Here is a 25,084-nt window from a genome sequence, read left to right as displayed (position 1 = left end):
AGCTGGCTAACATCCAAGATGGTGCCTGATGCTTCCTGGCATCAACACCTTGTAGTTTCTTCTCCCACATTTAGCTAGTATGAGCAGAATAGTAGGCTAACACCCAAAATTGCACTTTTGAGATTTTTATAAAAGACTGTAGCTTCTGTCGTAAAAGGCTCTTTCTTTCCCTCCTTCTTCCCCCTTCTTTCTCCCTCCATTCCTCGCTCTCCTGTGTCCATTCTCCTTAAGGGAAAGTCAGTTTCTGCCATGTGACCAACTCCATGAAGAGATATACATGCTCAGGGACTGTGAAGTCTCTCTGTCACTAGCCACATGAATGAATCTGGAAGCTGTTTCTCAAACCACTGACATCATGAGGACAACTTCATAAGAAAAGCCCATCCAGCACACTGGCCTAGGCCGCTTCCAGCTTCTCATCTCAGAAGCGGTGTCAGATGATAAGTGTTTATGATTTTAAGCACTTCAGCTTTGTGTGATGCACTTGTCATGCACAGCTGACTTGTGAAACTGAATGGGAAACAGGCGCATGAGATAGGAAAGTTGCCAAAAGGTTAACATTGACTATTACAGGAGTTATGAGTAGGCAAGATGGCTCAGTGACCAAGGTCCTGAGACTAAGTTAGATCCCCAGGACCCACATGGCAGAAGGCAAGAACTGACTCCAGTGAGTTTTCTTCTGACCACATGTAGCCCATGGCACAGGCATGCACATTCTATAAATAAATAAACAAATAAATAAGTAAAATGGATAGATAGATTGATTGATAGATGGACAAGTGATAGACAGCAAATAAATGATTATTTTTAAATGGATAGATAGTAGATAGATAGATAGATAGATAGATAATAGATGATAGGTAAATAGATACATAGACAGACAGACAGACATCAAATAAATTAATGTTTTTTGTTTGTTTTTTTGCTATTTGCATAGGATTTATTTTTAAATTTATTAACCATTTTATTCGTTTACATTTCAAATGCAATCCCACCTTCCTGGTCTCCCTTCCATGAACCACCCCTCTTCCCCCCCCCACATGCCTCTTTCCCCTCCCTTTGCCTCTAAGAGAGTGCTTGCACACCTGCCCACCCATTCAGCACTCACCCCATCTAGCACCCTGCTTCTCTGGTGATTCAAATCTCCATATGACCAAGTACTTTCCCTTCCACTGATGCCAGATAAGGCAGTTCTCTGCTACATATATAGTTAGAGCCATGGACTGGCCCATGTGTACTCTTTGGTTGGTAGTTTAGTCCTCAGGAGCTCTGAGGGGTCTGGTTAATCGACATTATATTTTTCTTTTTATGGGGTTACAAACCCCTTCGTCTCCTTCAGCTTTTCCTCTAACTCTTCCATTTGGGTTCTGGGTTCAGTCCAATGGCTGGCTGCATGTATCTACATCTGTCTGAATCAGGTGCTGGCAGAGTCTCTCAGAGGACAACCATACCAGGCTTCTGTCTCCAAGACCATCTTCGTTGGCATCATTAATAGTGTTAGTGTTTCATGTCAGCATATGTAATGGATTGCATGGTGGGGCAGTCTCTGGATGCCCTTTCCTTGAGCCTCTGCTTTATTTTTGTCCCTGTATTTCCTTTAGACAGGAACAATTATGGATTAAAAGTAATGACATGTGTGGGGCCCCATCTAGCCACTAGTGGTCATACATATTTACCAGAGGTGGTCTACCTCCCTGCTGCTAGGTATTTCAGCTAATGTCATCCCTATAAGGTCATGTGATCTTCTCATAACCCTGGCATCTGGGACTTTCTAGTGATTCCCCATATTGCCCAGCCCTAGTGTTACTTATTTTTTTTTTATTAACTTGAGTGTTTCTTATTTACATTTGGAGTGTTATTCCCTTTCCCGGTTTCCAGGCAAACATCCCCCTAATCCCTCCCCCTCCCCTTCTTTATGGGTGTTCCCCTCCCCACCCTCCCCCCATTACTGCCCTCCCCCCAACAATCACGTTCACTGGGGGTTCAGTCTTAGCATGACCAAGGGCTTCCCCTTCCACTGGTGATCTTACTAGGATATTCATTGCTACCTATGAGGTCAGAGTCCAGTGTCAGTCCATGTATAGTCTTTAGGTAGTGGCTTAGTCCCTGGAAGCTCTGGTTGCTTGGCATTGTTGTTCATGAGGGATATCGAGCTCCTTCAAGCTCTTCGAGTTCTTTCTCTGATTCCTTCAACAGGGGTCCCGTTCTCAGTTCAGTGGTTTGCTGCTGGCATTCGCGCCTGTATTTGCTGTATTCTGGCTGTGTCTCTCAGGAGCGATATACATCCGGCTCCTGTCGGCCTGCACTTCTTTGCTGCATTCATCTTGTCTAATTGGATGGCTGTATATGTATGGGCCACATGTGGGGCAGGCTCTGAATGGTGTTTCCTTCTGTGTCTGTTTTAATCTTTGCCTCTCTATTCCCTGCCAAGGGTATTCTTGTTCCCCTTTTAAAGAAGGAGTGAAGCATTCACATTTTGATCATCTGTCTTGAGTTTCATCTGTTCTAGGCATCTAGGGTAATTCAAGCATTTGGGCTAATGCCCACTTATCAGTGAGTGCATACCAAGTATGTCTTTCTGTGTTTGGGTTAGCTCACTCAGGATGATATTTTCTAGTTCCAACCATTTGCCTACGAATTTCATAAAGTCGTTGTTTTTGATAGCTGAGTAATATTCCATTGTGTAGATGTACCACATTTTCTGTATCCATTCCTCTGTTGAAGGGCATCTGGGTTCTTTCCAGCTTCTGGCTATTATAAATAAGGATGCAATGAACATAGTGGAGCACGTGTCTTTTTTATATGTTGGGGCATCTTTTGGGTATATGCCCAAGAGAGGTTTAGCTGGATCCTCAGGCAGTTCAATGTCCAATTTTCTCAGGACCCTCCAGACTGATTTCCAGAATGGTTGTACCACTTTGCAATCCCACCAACAATGGAGGAGTGTTCCTCTTTCTCCACATCCTCACCAGCATCTGTTGTCCCCTGAGTTTTTGATCTTAGCCATTCTCACTGGTGTGAGGTGAAATCTCAGGGTTGTTTTGATTTGCATTTCCCTTATGACTAAAGATGTTGAACATTTCTTTAGGTGTTTCTCAGCCATTCGGCATTCCTCAGCTGTGAATTCTTTGTTTAGCTCTGAACCCCATTTTTTAATAGGGTTATTTGTTTCCCTGCGGTCTAACTTCTTGAGTTCTTTGTATATTTTGGATATAAGGCCTCTATCTGTTGTAGGATTGGTAAAGATCTTTTCCCAATCTGTTGGTTGCCGTTTTGTCCTAACCACAGTGTCCTTTGCCTTACAGAAGCTTTGCAGTTTTATGAGATCCCATTTGTCCATTCTTGATCTTAGAGCATAAGCCATTGGTGTTTTGTTCAGGAAATTTTTTCCAGTGCCTATGTGTTCCAGATGCTTCCCTAGTTTTTCTTCTATTAGTTTGAGTGTGTCTGGTTTGATGTGGAGGTCCTTGATCCACTTGGACTTAAGCTTTGTACAGGGTGATAAGCATGGATCGATCTGCATTCTTCTACATGTTGCCCTCCAGTTGAACCAGCACCATTTGCTGAAAATGCTATCTTTTTTCCATTGGATGGTTTTGGCTCCTTTGTCAAAAATCAAGTGACCATAGGTGCGTGGGTTCATTTCTGGGTCTTCAATTCTATTCCATTGGTCTATCTGTCTGTCTCTGTACCAATACCATGCAGTTTTTATCACTATTGCTCTGTAATACTGCTTGAGTTCAGGGATAGTGATTCCCCCTGAAGTCCTTTTATTGTTGAGGATAGCTTTAGCTATCCTGGGTTTTTTGTTATTCCAGATGAATTTGCAAATGGTTCTGTCTAACTCTTTGAAGAATGGGATTGGTATTTTGATGGGGATTGCATTGAATCTGTAGATCGCTTTTGGTAAAATGGCCATTTTTACTATATTAATCCTGCCAATCCATGAGCATGGGAGATCTTTCCATCTTCTGAGGTCTTCTTCAATTTCCTTCTTCAGTGTCTTGAAGTTCTTATTGTACAGATCTTTTACTTGCTTTGTTAAAGTCACTCCGAGGTACTTTATATTATTTGGGTCTATTATGAAGGGTGTCGTTTCCCTAATTTCTTTCTCGGCTTGTTTCTCTTTTGTATAGAGGAAGGCAACTGATTTATTTGAGTTAATTTTATACCCAGCCACTTTGCTGAAGTTGTTTATCAGCTTTAGTAGTTCTCTGGTGGAACTTTTGGGATCACTTAAATATACTATCATGTCATCTGCAAATAGTGATATTTTGACTTCTTCTTTTCCGATCTGTATCCCCTTGACCTCCTTTTGTTGTCTGATTGCTCTGGCTAGAACTTCAAGAACTATATTGAATAAGTAGGGAGAGAGTGGGCAGCCTTGTCTAGTCCCTGATTTTAGTGGGATTGCTTCAAGTTTCTCTCCATTTAGTTTAATGTTAGCAACTGGTTTGCTGTATATGGCTTTTACTATGTTCAGGTATGGGCCTTGAATTCCTATTCTTTCCAGGACTTTTATCATGAAGGGGTGTTGAATTTTGTCAAATGCTTTCTCAGCATCTAATGAAATGATCATGTGGTTTTGTTCTTTCAGTTTGTTTATATAATGGATCACGTTGATGGTTTTCCGTATATTAAACCATCCTTGCATGCCTGGGATGAAGCCTACTTGGTCATGGTGGATGATTGTTTTGATGTGCTCTTGGATTCGGTTTGCCAGAATTTTGTTGAGTATTTTTGCGTCGATATTCATAAGGGAAATTGGTATGAAGTTCTCTTTCTTTGTTGTGTCTTTGTGTGGTTTAGGTATAAGAGTAATTGTGGCTTCGTAGAAGGTATTCGGTAGGGCTCCATCTGTTTCAATTTTGTGGAATAGTTTGGATAATATTGGTATGAGGTCTTCTATGAAGGTTTGATAGAATTCTGCACTAAACCCGTCTGGACCTGGGCTCTTTTTGGTTGGGAGACCTTTAATGACTGCTTCTATTTCCTTAGGAGTTATGGGGTTGTTTAACTGGTTTATCTGTTCCTGACTTAACTTCGGTACCTGGTATCTGTCTAGGAAATTGTCCATTTCCTGAAGATTTTCAAGTTTTGTTGAATATAGGTTTTTATAGTAAGATCTGATGATTTTTTGAATTTCCTCTGAATCTGTTGTTATGTCTCCCTTTTCATTTCTGATTTTGTTAATTTGGACACACTCTCTGTGTCCTCTCGTTAGTCTGGCTAAGGGTTTATCTATCTTGTTGATTTTCTCAAAGAACCAACTTTTGGTTCTGTTGATTCTTTCTATGGTCCTTTTTGTTTCTACTTGGTTGATTTCAGCTCTGAGTTTGATTATTTCCTGCCTTCTACTCCTCCTGGGTGTATTTGCTTCTTTTTGTTCTAGAGCTTTTAGGTGTGCTGTCAAGCTGCTGACATATGCTCTTTCCTGTTTCTTTCTGCAGGCACTCAGCGCTATGAGTTTTCCTCTTAGCACAGCTTTCATTGTGTCCCATAAGTTTGGGTATGTTGTACCTTCATTTTCATTAAATTCTAAAAAGTTTTTAATTTCTTTCTTTGTTTCTTCCTTGACCAGGTTATCATTGAGTAGAGCATTGTTCAATTTCCAAGTATATGTGGACATTCTTCCTTGATTGTTATTGAAGACCAGTTTTAGGCCGTGGTGGTCCGATAGCACGCATGGGATTATTTCTATCTTTCTGTACCTGTTGAGGCCCGTTTTTTGACCAATTATATGGTCAATTTTGGAGAAAGTACCATGAGGGGCTGAGAAGAAGGTATATCCTTTTGTTTTAGGATAGAATGTTCTATAAATATCCATTAGGTCCATTTGGCTCATGACTTCTCTTAGTCTGTCTACATCTCTGTTTAATTTCTGTTTCCAGGATCTGTCCATTGAAGAGAGTGGGGTGTTGAAATCTCCCACTATTATTGTGTGAGGTCCAATGTGTGTTTTGAGCTTTAGTAAGGTTTCTTTTACATATGTAGGTGCCCTTGTATTTGGGGCATAGATATTTAGGATTGAGAGTTCATCTTGGTGGATTTTTCCTTTGATGAATATGAAGTGTCCTTCCTTATCTTTTTTGATGACTTTTAGTTGGAAATTGATTTTATTTGATATTAGAATGGCTACTCCAGCTTGCTTCTTCTGACCATTTGCTTGGAACGTTGTTTTCCAGCCTTTCACTCTGAGGTAGTGTCTGTCTTTGTCTCTGAGGTGTGTTTCCTGTAGGCAGCAGAATGCAGGGTCCTCGTTGTGTATCCAGTTTGTTAATCTATTTCTTTTTATTGGGGAGTTGAGCCCATTGATGTTGAGAGATATTAAGGAATAGTGATTATTGCTTCCCGTTTTATTCATATTTGGATGTGAGGTTATGTTTGTGTGCTTTCTTTCTCTTTGTTTTGTTGCCAAGACGATTAGTTTCTTGCTTCTTCTAGGGTATAGCTTGCCTCCTTATGTTGGGCTTTACCATTTATTATCCTTTGTAGTGCTGGATTTGTAGAAAGATATTGTGTAAATTTGGTTTTGTCATGGAATATCTTGGTTTCTCCATCTATGTTAATTGAGAGTTTTGCAAGATACAGTAACCTGGGCTGGCATTTGTGTTCTCTTAGGGTCTGTATGACATCAGTCCAGGATCTTCTGGCCTTCATAGTTTCTGGCGAAAAGTCTGGTGTGATTCTGATAGGTCTGCCTTTATATGTTACTTGACCTTTTTCCCTTACTGCTTTTAATATTCTTTCTTTATTTTGTGCATTTGGTGTTTTGACTATTATGTGACGGGAGGTGTTTCTTTTCTGGTCCAATCTATTTGGAGTTCTGTAGGCATCTTGTATGCCTATGGGTATCTCTTTTTTTAGGTTAGGGAAGTTTTCTTCTATGATTTTGTTGAAGATATTTACTGGTCCTTTGAGCTGGGAGTCTTCACTCTCTTCTATACCTATTATCCTTAGGTTTGATCTTCTCATTGAGTCCTGGATTTCCTGTATGTTTTGGACCAGTAGCCTTTTCCGCTTTACATTATCTTTGACAGTTGTGTCAATGATTTCTATGGAATCTTCTGCTCCTGAGATTCTCTCTTCCATCTCTTGAATTCTGTTGGTGAGGCTTGTATCTACAGCTCCTTGTCTCTTCTTTTGGTTTTCTATATCCAGGGTTGTTTCCATGTGTTCTTTCTTGATTGCTTCTATTTCCATTTTTAATTCCTTCAACTGTTTGATTGTGTTTTCCTGGAATTCTTTCAGGGATTTCTTCAATTCTTTCAGGGATTTTTGCGATTCCTCTCTGAAGGCTTCTACTTGTTTATTAATGTTTTCCTGTGTTTCCCTAAGGGAGTTCTTCACGTCTTTCTTGAAGTCCTCCAGCATCATGATCAAATATGATTTTGAAACTAGATCTTGCTTTTCTGGTGTGTTTGGATATTCCATGTTTGTTTTGATGGGAGAATTGGGCTCCGATGATGCCATGTAGTCTTGGTTTCTGTTGCTTGGGTTCCTGTGCTTGCCTCTCGCCATCAGATTATCTAGTGTTACTTTGTTCTGCTATTTCTGACAGTGGCTAGACTGTCCTATAAGCCTGTGTGTCAGGAGTGCTGTAGACCTGTTTTCCTCTCTTTCAGTCAGTTATGGGGACAGAGTGTTCTGCTTTTGGGCGTGTAGTTTTTCCTCTCTACAGGTCTTCAGCTGTTCCTGTGGGCCTGTGTCTTGAATTCACCAGGCAGCTTTCTTGCAGCAGAAAAGTTGGTCTTACCTGTGGTCCTGAGGCTCAAGTTTGCTCGCGGGGTGCTGCCCACGGGCTCTCTGCAGGGGCAGCAACCAGGAAGACCTGTGCCGCCCCTTCCGGGAGCTTCAGTGCACCAGGGTTCCAGATGGCCTTTGGTGTTTTCCTCTGGCGTCTGAGATGTGTGTGCAGGGAGCAGTCTCTTCTGGTTTCCCAGGCTTGTCTGCCTCTCTGAAGGTTCAGCTCTCCCTCCCACGGAATTTGGGTGCAGAGAACTGTTTATCCGGTCTGTTTCCCTCAGGTTCCGGTGGTGTCTCAGGCAGGGGTCCTGCCGCTCCTGGGCCCTCCCACACGGGAGCCCAGAGGCCTTATACAGTTTCCTCTTGGGCCAGGGATGTGGGCAGGGGTGGGCAGTGTTGGTGGTCTCTTCTGCTCTGCAGCCTCAGGAGTGCCCACCTGATCAGGTGGTGAGGTCTCTTTCCCACAGGGTCTGGGAGCAGAGAGCTGCTGCGGGCCGGGATCCGAGGGCGTGGGACCTCCGGCAAACACAGGACGTGCCCGGTCCTAGATGAACTCTGCCTCTGTGTGTCCCGATCTCACCAGGCAGCTCTCTTGCAGCAGACAAGTTGGTCTTACCTGTGGTCCCGAGGCTCAAGTTTGCTCACGGGGTGCTGCCCACGGACTCTCTGCAGCGGCAGCAACCAGGAAGCATAAATTAATGTTTTTAAAGTTATGAGTAACTTTCGCTTTTTTGCATGTTCCCTGTATTATTTCCTAATTATACATATTAATTTCATATCATTTCTCTTAAAACAGGAAAAAGATCATTTGCAAGTCAGTTTAACACAAAGTATTATTTTAAATGGATTTCATTTCATTTCATTGTTAAATATAAATTACTATTTCTGGGGATCCTGTCTTATAGAGGTAAGTCCCATATCAGTTAGAGACTCTGAAATTTTACATTTTTATATAAATTTCATGTTTTCAGAAAAATTAAGAATACTACACCTAATCACTGCATACCAACACTCCTCGACACCAACATTCTTTAACTGTAAGCATCTTACAATGCATGTGTGTGCATGTTGGTGTTGTGTGCATGTTGGTGTGTACATGCACGCATGCACAAACCTGTGTGAGACTATATGGAAGTGATAGTCAACCTCATGCTGCCATATGATTTGTTTATTACAAATCCTCCTAGGTGTGGAACTCACCATTCCATGAGGCTGACTAGATGGTGAAACCCAGGAACCTACCTGCCTCTGCTCCCCAGTACTGGGATCATAAGCACACACCACTAACTACTCCCAGCTTTTTCATCTGGGTTCTGGAGAGAACTGGGATCCTCAGGATTGCACAGCAAGCACCTTACCAATCAAACAATCTCCAGGCTACATATATGAACTGCCATACCTAACCAATAAAGATTTATCATGTGACTCCTTGACATAACTATTTGTTTATTTATTCATATAGTTATTTTACTAGTTTTGAATTTTTGCTAAAATATAATTTCCATGACTTTCAGGTTGGCCTTCTATTCTAGAAGTTAAAACTGACTCACTAGCAAATGCTCAGAATTTTGCTTCCTGTGCCTACTATATGCCAGTGGAATATCAAAATCTTTGTCACAATAGCTTATAATTCAGGCTCCATTTTTTAAAATAAGTGATGGTATAGTAAAGAAAAAAGAAAACAAAACAACAACAAAAAAGAACAGTATAAGGAATCCGGAATTCTAATCTTAACCACAAAGATTATGGCAAAGAAAATGGCCTTAGATTTCAAGGATAATATCCATTGCCAAAGTCTGGTGTTATTGGCCAAACCAAATCATACTAAGCCCAATCTCTAGCACAACAGATCCATTTACAATAGTAATCTTGTTATCTTTTGAATCACACCTACAAGATACAATTAAAACAACATTCAATATGCTCACCCTGTGACTAGGCAGTAAACAGAAATAAGAACCAGATAAAGTTTCAGATAATCTAACTGATATGAAACAGAAGAGTCTTGCCCAATACTATGGGGTTTTGTGAACCTTATTAAATCTCTGAGTAATTCAACTCTTCCCTATGCTGGAATTCCAGTAACTTCATTTGTGTGCATGTGTTTGCCCCCCCCTTCTCTCTCTCTCTCTCTCTCTCTCTCTCTCTCTCTCTCTATCTATCTATCTCTCCCCCCCTCCCTCCCTCTTCACCTCCCTCCTTCCCCTTTCTGTTTTCTTCTCACCAAGAAGCTTGAGGCACATTAGAACTATCAATAGCAGTATTGAGAGTTTATAAAATTAAATAAAGACTTAGTCACATAGAAAGTTTTTGAAAAATTCTAGAAAGAGCAAATTAATTTTTCATATTTCTCCATCACCTCCTATGTGCTAGTTATTATTAGAAGTGTTATTAGACTATGTCAGTCAAATAACAAAGGCATCTGCCCTCACGGAATATGCGTTCTGGAAAGAGGAGGAAGATAATCCACTGTACAAATGACAATGATAGCTTTAGAAACTGAAGCGGACCAGGAAATGGGCTAAAAATACTAACAATAATTAGTGGGTGTTTTAAGTGTAGCGGTTAGAGAAGGATTTTATGAATGAGAATTGTAGCCTAATTATGGGTAGGAGGGAAACTATCTAACACACACACACACACACACACACACACACACACGTGCGCGCGCGCGCGCGCACACACACACACTAGTGTAAAGACAGTAAGACAAAGACAGGCCTGTGATAGGAAACATCAATGGAAGGAAGGTGCATGACTTGTCAAATCCTCACAAAAAGGCTTAATTCAAAAAACAAACAGAAACTTTTAAGGTCCCTTTATTATGATTAGCTCCTATTGTCAGCATTTTTCAGAGTGCCAACAGAAACAACCCAAGGCAACTGAGTCAGCACAGGATTCAGAGAGTCTCAGTCCACCATGGCAGCAATAGCACGATGACTGACTGGAGCAGCTCGATTTTTGTGGGTAAGACCTTAAGGCAGTGGCTTTTACACAGCAATGGATCAGAAAGCCAGGCTGAGAGCATTCACTGAAGCCAGAAGTGGCTGTAATCTTCAAATGCTGCTCCACTAACCTACTTCCATCAGTCAGGCCACTGTGCCTCAGGGGAGTGCTCAGCCGAATGCAAATGAGAAATCTCCATTGATCTCACCTCGAGACCCAGAGACCATCGCAAAGACTAAGAACCAGGGGTCTGGGATTACTGGAGCAGTGAACATGGCAGGACCATTGCAGTCAAAAACTCATAGCAGCTGTAGTTGCCTACACAAGTTTATGAGCATACGGAGCACTGGGAATTTTGAGACTGAAACTCTTCTGTAAAACGCTGTAATAGGGAATTCTTGACATTGTGATTGCTGGAATTCAGAGGGCTGTGCAGCACAGAAGGAATACTCATGAAGCCATGGGCCCTAGGTACTAAGAATGTGTCAATATGCATCATCAGTAACAATGGAAACAATGCATGGACACAGGTATCCATAGAACTGTAAGAAAGCAGAGATGACTGTGTGTGCAAGAGCATCTGGGGGAGCTTCTTGTTCTTTTTTCTTGTAAATAGAAATACACTTTAAGAAGCAAGTCTATAAATAAAATATAGAATAGAACATTTCTGGAAGCCCTAACTGTCATCCTTCAGGAAAGAATGTATTGGCCCAAGGTCTGACCATGGGAGCACCATTCTCCCACCCAAGACTGGATGGGAACTCTTTCCCTACTTGGGAGTGATGTTGAATTAAATGAAGACATTCTGCCCCAAGTTCTGTTGAATCAGACTATATTCTGCCCCATAATTACTTTTGTTCTGGTGTTGAGCTCATCCCCCATGGTATCCATGTAATCTGAAGAAGGCAACATTGAACATGCCTGTATCTACAGCAAATACATTATAGTGTTCATTGGAAAACTTCCAAAACACCGAGACTACAAATCAACTATCATTCCTGAGGAGAAAGACATGGTCAAGAAATTACAGAATACTGCTTTCCTAAAGCAGAACTTAAAAACCAAACACTTGAAAAGATATACCAAAGACTATAAGCAAGAAAAGAATATAATAAAAAGGAGGAGGAACTTGCTGGAATATGGCCATCCAGCAAGAGTTGGGGAAAGGGAGTTGCCCAACAGAAGCAGCAGCAGCTAGAACAGGAGCAATAATTCTAGGCCTGTGAGGAGATCCAGAAGCAGGAGCTTAAAAAGGAGAAGCTAAAAACTGCCCAAGCATTTGGAAAGTTGGACCCTGCCTTCTGTGGGCTTCTGTGGGCCTCTCTGCATTTCTGTGGGCCTCTGTGGGTCTCTGTGGGCCTCTGTGGGCCTTTGTGGGCCTCTGCAACTCAATGTAGAAAAGTGTTTTGTAGACGTGGTCCCTTCCCTTTCTCATCCACCCAGACTTCAAACTATAACACAAGCATGAGGCCAGCTATACCACCTGTGGTGGACAGGTCCCTGAAACCAAGCACTGAGCATCATAGAACATGTTCTCATCTCTAGCTTGTTAATACCAATACTCACAAAGGCTTTGCAACTTGTGGAGTCTTTTGTGGAAAACTGATGAGAAATGAATTCATAATCAAACATGTCCTTACCCTCAGACAAGATGGTGGGCCTGATAATTGTCATGCAAAATAAAAAAGAAATTTGCCTTCTGTGGGATTTTGTTGGACTCCTCACTCTTGGCTGGATCCATACTCACCCAACCCTAATACCTTTTTGTCCAGGGCAAATCTCTGCTCCTATCAAATGATGTTATAAGAATCCATAGCAATTGTCTGCTCCGCCGCGTTCCAGGGAACTAGATTCTTTATGTTAACTGACTGCGGCCTTCAAGAGATTTCATCCTGCTTGGAGAGAGACTTTTCACTCTCGTGGCAGAAATCACATTTGTTCTGCAACTGTAGCCACTTACTGTCGAAGATGGATATCACCATCACAGACCTTCGATAAACCTCAATTATGGTTCAGGGAGACGGCTCACTGGGTAAAAGAACTTGCCACCAAGTCCAACACCCCAAATTCAATTAAGGGGACCCACATAGTGGAAGGAGACAACCGAGTCCCCCCACTTTATACTCTGACCTCCACTTGTGCACTATGGTACATGTGCACTGCTCCCAACGCACACTTATAGACAGACAGACAGCAGATAGATGAATGCAATTAAAATAAATAAAGCATAAATCTAGGAAGAACTAATAAAAATAAGAAGTATAAACAGAAAAATAAAGGTACAAATGATAAAAATGAGCCAGCAGTAGCCAGAACAAATATGATTCATCCATGCTTATGGTAAAGGATGCAATAAAATCCTGTGGTGCTTACAAGAAGACCCTAAATGGAATATTTGAATTCAAGGGAATAGCTAAAATGTACAAATTAGCACAGGGAAATATGGCAGAAGTGGTTATATTAATATCACTTTACTTTTTTAAAAATCCAAGAAAGGAGGAGCTCATGCATAACTGAACCCCTGGGAAGGTACTGTCAGGTAATGACCTCTGGGGGAGGTTGGGTAAGTTTCCTTTAAGGGTGTGGCAGAACCACGCTACAGTGGATCCCCCACACCCACAAGTGTATGGGCAAGCCAAGCTCAGGGCTTTATGGTCTCTCCTTCTTTGACTCCTAGCTCCAACACCTCACATGTGAGTACATAACTTAGAGTAACCATAGAAACCAAGAAAGTCAAAAGGAACCACGGGGTGGGGAAGAGCAACAGAGGGAGGAGTAACAGGGTCAAAGCAATTTGAAGGGAAAATGAGAAAAACTGGGGAGATTAATTGGGAGGGAGGAGGGGTACCAACCCAGATGGGAGGGGGTAAAACAATAATATAAATGCTTGAAAAAAATCATAATCATATTAATCCATTTACCTAAAATTACATATAAAATACATAAGTCTATGTACACACACACACACACACACACACACACACACACACCACACAGGGCTTAAGTAAAAAATTCCCAATTGGGCTATCAATACCCTTCCTCAAGAACCATAGACTATTTCACACACACACACACACACACACACACACACACACACACACACACACACCAAAAAAAACCCAAAAAACCAAAAAACATTAATACCAGGCATGATAAGTTCCTTTATCAATATCCCAAAATATTATATGTTATTGTTCTTGTTCTTGCTTGCTTCCAGAGGATTAAGATAAGACTCTATTGCTTAAGACACCATGAACTTCAGACATGGGACCCAAAGGATCTAAGCTACCTCTGACCTAAAGACCTCCTCCTTCAGGACTAGCTCTCAGAGTACCAGAAGGTGCCATGCAAGCTTCCAAGGGAAGGAAGAAAATATGGTCCCACACAACTATCACATCTATGAACTACAAAACAACCAACATGGCATGATAACTCTAAGGGTATAATATTGGCATTCATATCCTGGTTGCGACCAATGGCTAGCTAACTGGACCAAGCCTATTCAACAAGAGGTACTGGACTTAAAGCCTACCTCATGCATGGTACTTAAAGCCTACCTCATGCATGGTACTTAAAGCCTACCTCATGCATGGTACTTAAAGCCTACCTCATGCATGGTACTGAAGTCTTAACAACTGCCTGGGGCTAGTCACATCCTAGATCTTGAAGGAGAATCTACAACTGCCATTTTACTAAGCTAGTGTAATTCATAGTTGCACTCTGAATATTTATTCATATATCCACAAATAAATGTAGCTCTTACCCCCAACAAAGAAACATCACTTCACAATAAATGGAGAGCATTGCAGAAAATTACAACTATTCAAAATGCAGAAAACAAGTGATCGTGTGTGCCAGCTGTAACTGGTCCATCTACAACACAATCCTTGTGGTAAGGTTCAGGGAGCACTGAGGAATATGGGGCAGAAAGAACTGGAAGAACAGAATGTGTACTGTAAGATTGTATCTCCTGGAAACATCAGGGAAGTTCGATCCATTCTGATCCAACAGCATGGCTGACAACATGGTCTGAATGACCAGACCCACACAGACATACTTGTAGGATGATGTCATTATGCAGCAAGGCAGGTCCAGGATAAATTGAAACCTATCTCTGGATGAGAAGGAAGGGTAGTCAGAAAAAAGTCTAGGAAGGAGAGAGGAGGAGGAGAAGCGAGGGAATCAAGATGGAGACGATAGAGCAGGATGATCCAGGTCCAGGTGGACTAGGTCAATTTTACCTTGTCTAGGTGGGCGGTTTCTATCTTTGTTAATTGGCATCTATCTTTATTAATTGTCAGTGAATTTATTCTGTGGTTGTATTGTAGATTGAGAATTTAACATATAAACCTGATTGATAAATGACAAGTTTCTAGAACTTTGATTTTACCGGGCTACATGGGATATAAGCAAAATTTCTAGCGGGCAGAGAGACAGCCTGGGGAGGGTGGCTCTAGCTGTAGAATGCCTGGGGCTGGTGTGGCATGGTACCATGCTAGAATGGCCTGGGGAACTGATGTGTGTGTCAGGCATGGTAACAGCCCACCAAGGGGACAGTGTGAGAAAGCGGCTGGCAGAGAGACAGCCAGAGTCCGTGGCTACCAGTAGCCGCTGATCCATTTTTTGTTTTTACCGCAACACATACTAACATGGAAGGAGGAAATATCATGGGCTTCAACCCTAGACAAAGAACTTCAGGCAACTAAGAAATGCTGGGAGTGGGAGAAAAATGTATCCCAAGGAAGAACACCCCAATTGATTATCAAATACCAAATAGTCAGCCTTAAAATCATATACATGAAGACAACATTATGCAGAATAAGTAGATTGTATTTTTCATTAATTTATTTAGCAATTCACTTTACATCCAGATTGCAGCTCCCCCTCCCACCTCTCCTCAGAGTGCCACCTTCACAAACCCCTCCCATTGCTTCCCCTCCACCTCTCCTCAGAGAAAGGAAAGTCTCCCATAAGGATCACTGCAGCACATCAAGCTGCAGCAGGACTAAACACATCCACTCCCTTGAGGCCAGGCAGAGCTGTAGGCCTGACAATGGGTCTCAGGGAACGGGACCAATGCTCACCTCTGCTTGTGGTGCCCCATGATGACCCAGAGAGTCCTAATCTGGACATCCTGATCTAGCAAGCTTCCCGGGTAAGACATGGAGAAGAACCTTGGGCCAGGCAATAGAGGTCAGGACATCAAATGGCATTTATAGATTTAGGAATGCTAGTAAGCCTAGCACTAAAAGTCCACTTAGTGTGGACTGCCACACTGTGTGTGTGTGTGTGTGTGTGTGTGTGTGTGTGTGTGTGTGTGTGTAAAACAATCAAATTAAAGGAAGCCAGAGGCAATGAATTTGAAAAAGGTAGGGCACATGGAAGGGGTTGAAATGAGGAAAGAGAAAGGGAAAGGGAAGAATAATATAACTATATATTTTAATTTCAAATTTAAAAAAAGAGGAGAACAAAACGTTGGGAGTTGGTGAGGAGGTAGGGGTTGATCTGGGTGGAGTTCGAATTAAAGATTGGGTGAATGTTATTAAATAAATACATTTTACCCACATGTAAAATTCCCAAGAAATTACTAAAAATATTCTATTTTAAAATCCAATTTGCTTGTTTGTTTGTTTGTTTGTGTGTTTGTTTGTTTGTGGTGAGGGTTGAAAATAAGGTCTCATTATGTATCCCTGGCTGTCTTAAAACTCACCTCACAGAAATCTCTTTTCTCTGCCTCCTGTGTACTGAGATTAATGTCGTGCCCCACTCTGACTGGCTTCTAAATCCAATTTAGAGGGGTAATTATTGACACATTTATACTTCACTAAAGTAACAAAATAACCATTAATGCTTTGTACCAGCTCACAGGGCATTTCATAGGAAAACTGGAAGAAGGTAGGCTACCATGTAATATATCCAAAATCAGACTTAGATTTTAACATTGGCCATTCAAAGGTTGAAAGATTATTAGAGAACATAACATCCAAATGACAGCACAGAAACGGTGTGTCTTTACTGTCCCTGACTAGGAACTGTCCAGGGCAGAGTGCCTCCATGTTCTCTTCCTCTAATCCCTCCCCGTCTTCTTAACTACTCAACATTTTTAAGAAGAAAATTTTGCATTTGATACAGATTTATTTATTTGCCTCCAGAAGTAGGATGGATAGATCCAAATGACCTCATCTGACGCTTTCAGAAACAAAATTAATTTTCTATCCTTTAGTGGTTTCCTGGGAGTTATGGAGAAGAAGGAAATATGAGAAAAATGATTATGATGGAAACATATAGCTCCACAATGGAACATTTGCCTAACATGAATTCTTGGAGTCAACTTCTAGTACCACAATTGATTAATAATTTAACTCATCTATAACCAATTTAAATATGGAAGGATCCCCTTGATTTTACCAATGGGCTTCATTCAATGTATTGGAAGGTCTTAAAAACAGAATTAAAACTTGCAGGAAGAAATCATTTCATCTGGGAACAGTGACTCAGTCTCTGCTCAAGTGCTAGACTCTGTCCTTCCTGCTGCCATTGAGACTTAGACTGGCCTAGTGAGCCTAGCGGTACAAGGCCGTGAGCGCCACACTATTCTTAGCAGCAAGTCTTTTACCAGAGTCTTCTATTGGTCCTCCTCTATTTGAAACAAGACTGGTAAAATTAAAGATAATTAAATATGGGGCTTTTATAAGAAAAGTGGGAAATATGTCTGAAGGACATGAGGAGATGAAGAGATTTTAAAATTCATAACATTCCTAAATAATCCAATTCAAAATCAAATCCCAAGAAGACTTTTAGAAGAACTTTCTGAAAAACAGAAATTAGACTTAATTTGATGATGATAGAGGTAGGGACAACGAATCTGCCCAGCAACAGAGCATACTGTAAAGCCACAGTGATTTTAGTCTAAGCAGAAGAAAAGATAAAGATATCAAAGAATCAAAGTTCAGAAAGTGCTATAGATAGATGATAGAGAGAGAGAGAGAGAGAGAGAGAGAGAGAGAGAGAGAGAGGGACAATAGATAGATAGATACATAGATAGGCAGACAGACAGACAGACAGAGAGAGAGAGAGAGAGAGAGAGAGAGAGAGAGAGAGAGAGAGAGAGATGAATTTAGTGTGTGATAAGTAGACCATCCAAAGAGCAAAGGTTAGATGATGTGGTGGTTTGAATATGTTTGGCCCCCATAGATTCATGTGTTTGAATGCTTGGCTATAGGGAGTGGCAATATTAGGAGGTGTAGCCATGTTGAAGGAAATATGTTACTGTGCAGAGCGACTTTGAGGTTTCCTATGCTTAGGCTCTGGCCAGTTTGATGGTAATCTCCTGTCTGCCTGCAGGAGACAGTTTCCTCCTGGCTGCCTTTGGATCAAGATATAGAACTCTTGGCTCCTCCAGCACTAAGTCTGTCTGTACAATGAATGCTATGTTTCCCACCAAGATTATAATGGACTGAACCTCTGAAACTATAGGCCAGCCTCAATTAAATGTTTGCCTTTATAGGAGTTGCCTTGGTCCGGTGTCTCTTCCCAGTAATGAAACCCTAAGACAGATGGCATATCTGCTATTTCCTATTGAGTTTCCTATCATGCTAAAATTCATCAGATTAAAATAAAAACAGTTTACTTGAGTTCATGCTTTGGTGACAAGGCAATTGTGCTGGGGTACACTGGGGAGACTTGGGGTCTAGTCCAAGCCACTCTGATCTTGCCTGAATTGTTCTCTCTGCCCGACCCCACAATGAGAAGCTGGCTGGTCAGAAGCCTCCTATTTTAAGGTCTCATTTTTGTGTTTTTTAGTTGTTTGTGAAGGAGATGATACAGTAGACATCCAGTTTCTTAACACTGGGCAAGCTAGCCAGGTATGTTTATCTAGCAACAGAGTTCTAAGCACAAGGAAAGAGAAGTACATGAGGATCCCTTGGAATGGGTTTGCCATTGACACAAATTATACGCCAAAGCCCAGAATTATTTGATGCTATCGTTGAAAGGTGAGGCAAATCTGCCTAATGAACAACATAGCAAGACTGAATCTCACAGAGCAACAATAGGCATAGTAGAAACCTAAACAATGAAATCTAGGTGTTGGTTCACTGGGAAGTGACTTGGAAACGATAAGCTCATTAGGGTAGAACCTCCACGAACACTAATTGTTTTATAAGGACAGGCAGAGAGGCCAAGCAGTTATATATCCATTTGTACACTCTCTCATTGTTACCTGTAGTGCTCTGGGACATCTTGGAATTTACCAATATGAAGGTCACTAACAGATACAATTCTTTGACCTTTCAGGCTAAAGATCCACAAGACAAAGTAAATCTCCTTGTGTTATAACTTACACAGTGGCAATGGGTTATTAGCAACTGCAAATGAACTAACAGAGCCATGGAGTATCCCCCAGAGGGCACATACTCAAGAAAAAGGAGGCATCGCCACAACCAACCAAACACAATGAATTATTCAGTAAATGATGCTTCGAAAATTGAACTGTTAGAAAACAAACTAGGCTAGACACCTATGTAACAAACAACACAATAAATCCCAGCATTAAAAATTAAAGGCAAAATTACCATATTTCAATAAAAAAGTTAACAAAAATGTAGAAGAATGGTCTGCAATACACATGGTGATGGATTATAGGTCATAATGTTTCAAGAAATGCTTGAAATAAATTCAGAAAGGCTAAAACGGGAAAAAACTGGAAATAGGTAATTCACCAAAGAAATAAATAGGCTCTGTATTCTATAAATCTCTGTGGCATCTTTGAGCCTGAAATTCCCATCAACTCTGAATTATATTGCCAATTCAGAGTTACATAGAGGAGCGAAACAAAAATTTATAATACCTCCAAATCATTTAAGTCATCTGGCTTTTTGAGTAATGGCAGAGCCCATTTGGACACTGGTAAATCATATCTTCTCTTTTCAGGAGAAGAGATTGTACCAAGTTGATGTGGTGGGGGTGTCTCAGCAGAAGCCAAGCATCTAACTGCCTAGGCAAAGGCCAGACCTGGCAAAATAGCTAACTCATGAATTGGAAGCCATTGTCACAAAGGAAATAAAGACTTCCTAAGTAGGGTTAACCAACATCTAAAGTCAAGGACATTCCTAAATAAGAAAAGACTTCTAGAAAAGAATGCAGCAATCAGGGGTCTTCTTGGTAATTAGGATGGGTAGCTGTGTTGTTTTGAAGATTCATATGACCCCTACAGTCTTACTACCACCTCTTACATAAGAGTGTTGTTCGTTTTCAATTTGTGCTGAATTTGGGGCATTCTCTCACCTTACAAGACTGACCAAAAAAAAAAAAAAAAGCGTGATAGAAAAATAAAAAAGAACATATAGTGAAATGCGTGTCTACATCTGCTTCCCCTCCTGAAAAATAGACAAAATGTGATTTATTCTGTCAAGTGTTTTGAGTGTTAAATACAACAGTGTGCACACAAGTGGTAAAATGTGACATGTTAACTGGTTTTCTTTCCCTTTTCTTCCGGTTAGTTTGTTGCTGTTTTCCTGTTTATTTGTTTATTTGTTTGTCTGTTTTGTTTTTATCAGGGTGACAAACACCTCACAGGGAAACTTAACATTTAAAGGTTTGTTTTGGATCAAGGGTTCAGATGTTTCCATCTGTGCAGCTGGCTCAACCGCTTTTGCACCTGTGATGAAGCAGAACAGTCATGGAGGAAGGGTCTGGTAGGCAAAGCAGCTCCCTTTATAGGGGCCAGGAAGCAGAAAGTCAAGGAGGAAGGGATTGAAAAGCAATATATCCCAGTGACTTTAATTGCTTCCACTAATTAGGTCTTCCCTCTCAGTTTCTTCCACCTTCCGATACTAACATCGGATTAGGAATGCGTCAGTAGGGCAACCCATTAACGAAGTCAGAGCCCTCAGAAGCAAAACCCCTCTTACAAAGTTTGGGGACTACACGTCATATCCAACACCTTCCTCTGTCCATTCTTACTTCCTGATGATGATTTCTGGGCTCGTATCCGACTTTCATACCTTCCTGTCCTTCCCCATCTCTCCAAATATAACCTCGATGTGAGGTTACATCTTCTTCCTACTTAATGTACCCTGTGAGTTTCTTCTTTGCTCAGAGGGTTGGGGAGCTTTTGTTTCAGGTAGCAATACAGCATGTGGTCTGGGCTTTGCTTTGAAGTTCCTCATTTTCCCGTAGTATTTAGTGACATTTACTAAGTAATTGTGAACTCACATTTCTTGATTTTACATTTGGTACCCAAAACATTCAGCTATTTCAAAGCTGATTTAATGTCACTGCCAATCACAAGCGCCTTACCTTGTGAGAAGAAAGAACCAGTTTCCAACCTGTTCTCATGAAGTGATATTTATACCACAATATTCCAAAGCTCTTTCTTAATTTTCCAAAAATTTAATATTTTTCCTATGAAGAAAAAGCCAGTCAGAAACAAGAAACAGAACCCAGATGCGTGCTGTGGTTTGCCTCTTGCTTAAATGTGCGGCCCCTGAACCCAGGAGCACAGGCGCTGGAGCATTGGCCCCCACCACAGGGCTGCAAGCTACCGGGGATTTCTAAGCCTACACATTGTGACCACAGTGGGGAAAGTGTCAATACTAGCATCTCGGGATGGGTTGTGTCTCAGAAATGGCTTAGTTCCTCAAGAGCACATGGCTTTTAAAAAAATGGAGCCCAGTCCCTTCTGGTCCTCCTGCCTCCCTTCTCATCCCGTCTGAGCTCTTCCAGATTTGTTTCTCCCACACATTCTGCATGAGATGCTTTCCATCTCTAGGTTCTCAGTGAAAGTCAGCCTAGCATCCTTGAAACTGAATAAACCTCTTTCTTCCCTTATAAAATATCCAGCTTCAAACATCCCCCCAACATATCTCTCTCTCTCTCTCTCTCTCTCTCTCTCTCTCTCTCTCTCTCTCTCTCTCTTCCCTCTCATTGGTTCTTTGTGAACCTCGTGTACGCCAATCCCACTCATCCCCCTCTCCTCACACCGCATGTCCACCCTTGCTGCAACACCCACCCTCAAAGAAAGAAAAAGTCTCGCCGTGGAAGCTATAGTGTGTCAAGTGCTTCCTACAGTGTACCCTTCATACATTTCTTTGCTTGCAAATGGTCATTGCAATGAGTTGGTCTGGTTCCAGGCCTCTGGCTTCTGCTACACTATCAATACTGGAACTTCCCTGAGACTCCTCTCAGATATCCTGTTATATCCAGTTGTTGTCTTGTCATGGAGATCCTGTAGTTTTGGACTTGTAGGATGGGGCCCTTCACGAACTCTATCAGTTCATTGATGTTGTTGTGGATCAACTCAAAGCCCTGGATCTGGGCCTGAGAGTTATCTGAGCTGCTAAACCCATTCTGATCCCACACCAAGTGAGCTCTCTTTCCCTGCTTTGATTAGCCCACCCAATGGCACAGCTAAAAGGGACAGAGCCAGCTGGATCATTCACACCCATGCCATTAGGACCAGCTTTACTGTGCTGCCTGGACAGGGTGCAGTCTGCTCTCCTGGGTGTTGCAGCAGGTGAGGGGCAGGGACAAGTAGGTCATCTGCTCTCATAACTCCAGAACCAGCTCTACTGCCTGCTCTAGGTAGCAAGAAATGAGGGTGGGAGAGGGAATCTGTCCCTCGCCCATGGTGTTGCACAACAGACAAGCTGTGCGACCAGCTCTCGCACACTCACACCCTTGGGTGGGCTCACCGAGAGCAGCAGCAGGTGAGGGGCAGGACCAGCTCCCGCTCCTGCCACATTGGGGAGGGTAAAAGGGAGGGGACAGGAGCTCTCCTCAGTCATGCCACTGCATGGGAGACCAGTGGGAGGCCTGGCTATTCGATGTTCTTATACTCAGAACCGGCTCACCCAGCACTCCTGCAACCGAGAGTGCTTTCTAGGCAATGTGCTGGGGCCACCCTCCATAGTACTACAGCTGGCTAGAGAGGAGGTCAACCCTCCTGTTCTTGTGCCCCCAGGGCCAGCTCTCCCAGGATGCCCAGGCAAGGGGTGTGGCCAGTTCTGCCCTGCCCCCACACAAAAACACGTCTCCAGATGGCAGGCCAGATGAAAGACATACACCTGGCCTTTGGTGGTGCCTTGGGGTTTTACTGCTGTGACAGACACCATGACCAAAGGCAAGTCTTATAAATGACAACATTTAATTGGGATTGGCTTACAGGTTCAGAGATTCAGTCCATTATCATCAAGGTGGGAGCATGGCAGCATCCAGGCATGCCCTCAGAATGCTTGAGTTAAGGCAAAGGCCAATTTTCAAGAAATAATTTTTAAAATATATTTAAAGAAGAATTCTAGCCAATCTTGATGATGGACAATAGTAATCTAGCAACTTGAGAGGCATGGGTCTCAAATTTAAAGCTTGGATAGGCTACATAGCTAGTTCAAGGCCAGCCTATACTAACTAGTAAAATACTGTCTCAATTTTTAAAACTTTAAGACCATTTTCAAGACCCCAGTATGTGCAAGACAGACAGACAGAGAACTAGCAAGGAGTACAAGTAACAGCTCACTTCAACATTGCATAGTTCTGAGTTAAAGTTCATGATGCCACATTGTCCTTTTAAGCCTCAGTTCCCTCTTGTATAAAATATGCTTTTTGAAGTCAATCTAAGAATTAAAGATTAAGAGACACCGCCGGAACCTGAAAGAAACAGACCGGATAAACAGTTCTCTGCACCCAAATCCCGTGGGAGGGAGAGCTAAACCTTCAGAGAGGCAGACAAGCCTGGGAAACCAGAAGAGACTGCTCCCTGCACACACATCTCGGACGCCAGAGGAAAAAGCCAAAGACCATCTGGAACCCTGGTGCACTGAAGCTCCCGGAAGGGGCGGCACAGGTCTTCCTGGTTGCTGCCGCTGCAGAGAGCCCGTGGGCAGCACCCCACGAGCGAACTTGAGCCTCTGGACCACAGGTAAGACCAAATTTTCTGCTGCAAGAAAGCTGCCTGGTGAACTCAAGACACAGGCCCACAGGAACAGCTGAAGACCTGTAGAGAGGAAAAACTACACGCCCGAAAGCAGAACACTCTGTCCCCATAACTGACTGAAAGAGAGGAAAACAGGTCTACAGCACTCCTGACACACAGGCTTATAGGACAGTCTAGCCACTGTCAGAAATAGCAGAACAAAGTAACACTAGAGATAATCTGATGGCAAGAGGCAAGCGCAGGAACACAAGCAACAGAAACCAAGACTACATGGCACCATCGGAGCCCAATTCTCCCATCAAAACAAACATGGAATATCCAAACACACCAGAAAAGCAAGATCTAGTTCCAAAATCATTTTTGATCATGATGCTGGAGGACTTCAAGAAAGACATGAAGAACTCCCTTAGAGAACAAGTAGAAGCCTACAGAGAGGAATCGCAAAAATGCCTGAAAGAATCGCAAAAATCCCTGAAAGAATTCCAGGAAAACATAAATAAACAAGTAGAAGCCCATAGAGAGGAGACACAAAAATTCCTGAAAGAATTCCAGGAAAACACAATCAAACAGTTGAAGGAATTAAAAATGGAAATAGAAGCAATCAAGAAAGAACACATGGAAACAACCCTGGATATAGAAAACCAAAAGAAGAGACAAGGAGCTGTAGATACAAGCTTCACCAACAGAATACAAGAGATGGAAGAGAGAATCTCAGGAGCAGAAGATTCCATAGAAATCATTGACTCAACTGTCAAGGATAATGTAAAGCGGAAAAAGCTACTGGTCCAAAACATACAGGAAATCCAGGACTCAATGAGAAGATCAAACCTAAGGATAATAGGCATAGAAGAGAGTGAAGACTCCCAGCTCAAAGGACCAGTAAATATCTTCAACAAAATCATAGAAGAAAACTTCCCTAACCTAAAAAAAGAGATACCCATAGACATACAAGAAGCCTACAGAACTCCAAATAGATTGGACCAGAAAAGAAACACCTCCCGTCACATAATTGTCAAAACACCAAACGTACAAAATAAAGAAAGAATATTAAAAGCAGTAAGGGAAAAAGGTCAAGTAACATATAAAGGGAGACCTATCAGAATCACACCAGACTTCTCGCCAGAAACTATGAAGGCCAGAAGATCCTGGACTGATGTCATACAGACCCTAAGAGAACACAAATGCCAGCCCAGGTTACTGTATCCAGCAAAACTCTCAATGAACATTGATGGAGAAACCAAGATATTCCATGACAAAACCAAATTTACACAATATCTTTCTACAAATCCAGCACTACAAAGGATAATAAATGGTAAAGCCCAACATAAGGAGGCAAGCTATACCCTAGAAGAAGCAAGAAACTAATCGTCTTGGCAACAAAACAAAGAGAATGAAAGCACACAAACATAACCTCACATCCAAATATGAATATAAAGGGAAACAATAATCACTATTCCTTAA

The 25,084-nt window shown here is 41.9% G+C and overlaps 1 protein-coding gene and 1 pseudogene; one reads left to right on the top strand and one right to left on the bottom strand.

Moving 5' to 3' along the window:
• Erich1 (glutamate-rich 1) overlaps nucleotides 1-25,084 on the bottom strand; it is a gene marked incomplete at its 5' end in the record, with an annotated part of 52,793,804 nt that overhangs the window by 48,040,760 nt on the left and 4,727,960 nt on the right.
• Nucleotides 11,200-12,690, top strand: Stambp-ps1 (Stam binding protein, pseudogene 1; annotated as a pseudogene).

The sequence above is a fragment of the Rattus norvegicus genome, chromosome 16 (genome assembly GCF_021556685.1).
Source record: "Rattus norvegicus strain SHRSP/BbbUtx chromosome 16, alternate assembly SHRSP_T2T, whole genome shotgun sequence".
NCBI lineage: Eukaryota > Metazoa > Chordata > Mammalia > Rodentia > Muridae > Rattus > Rattus norvegicus.
This window is presented reverse-complemented; position numbering and strand designations above follow the sequence as displayed.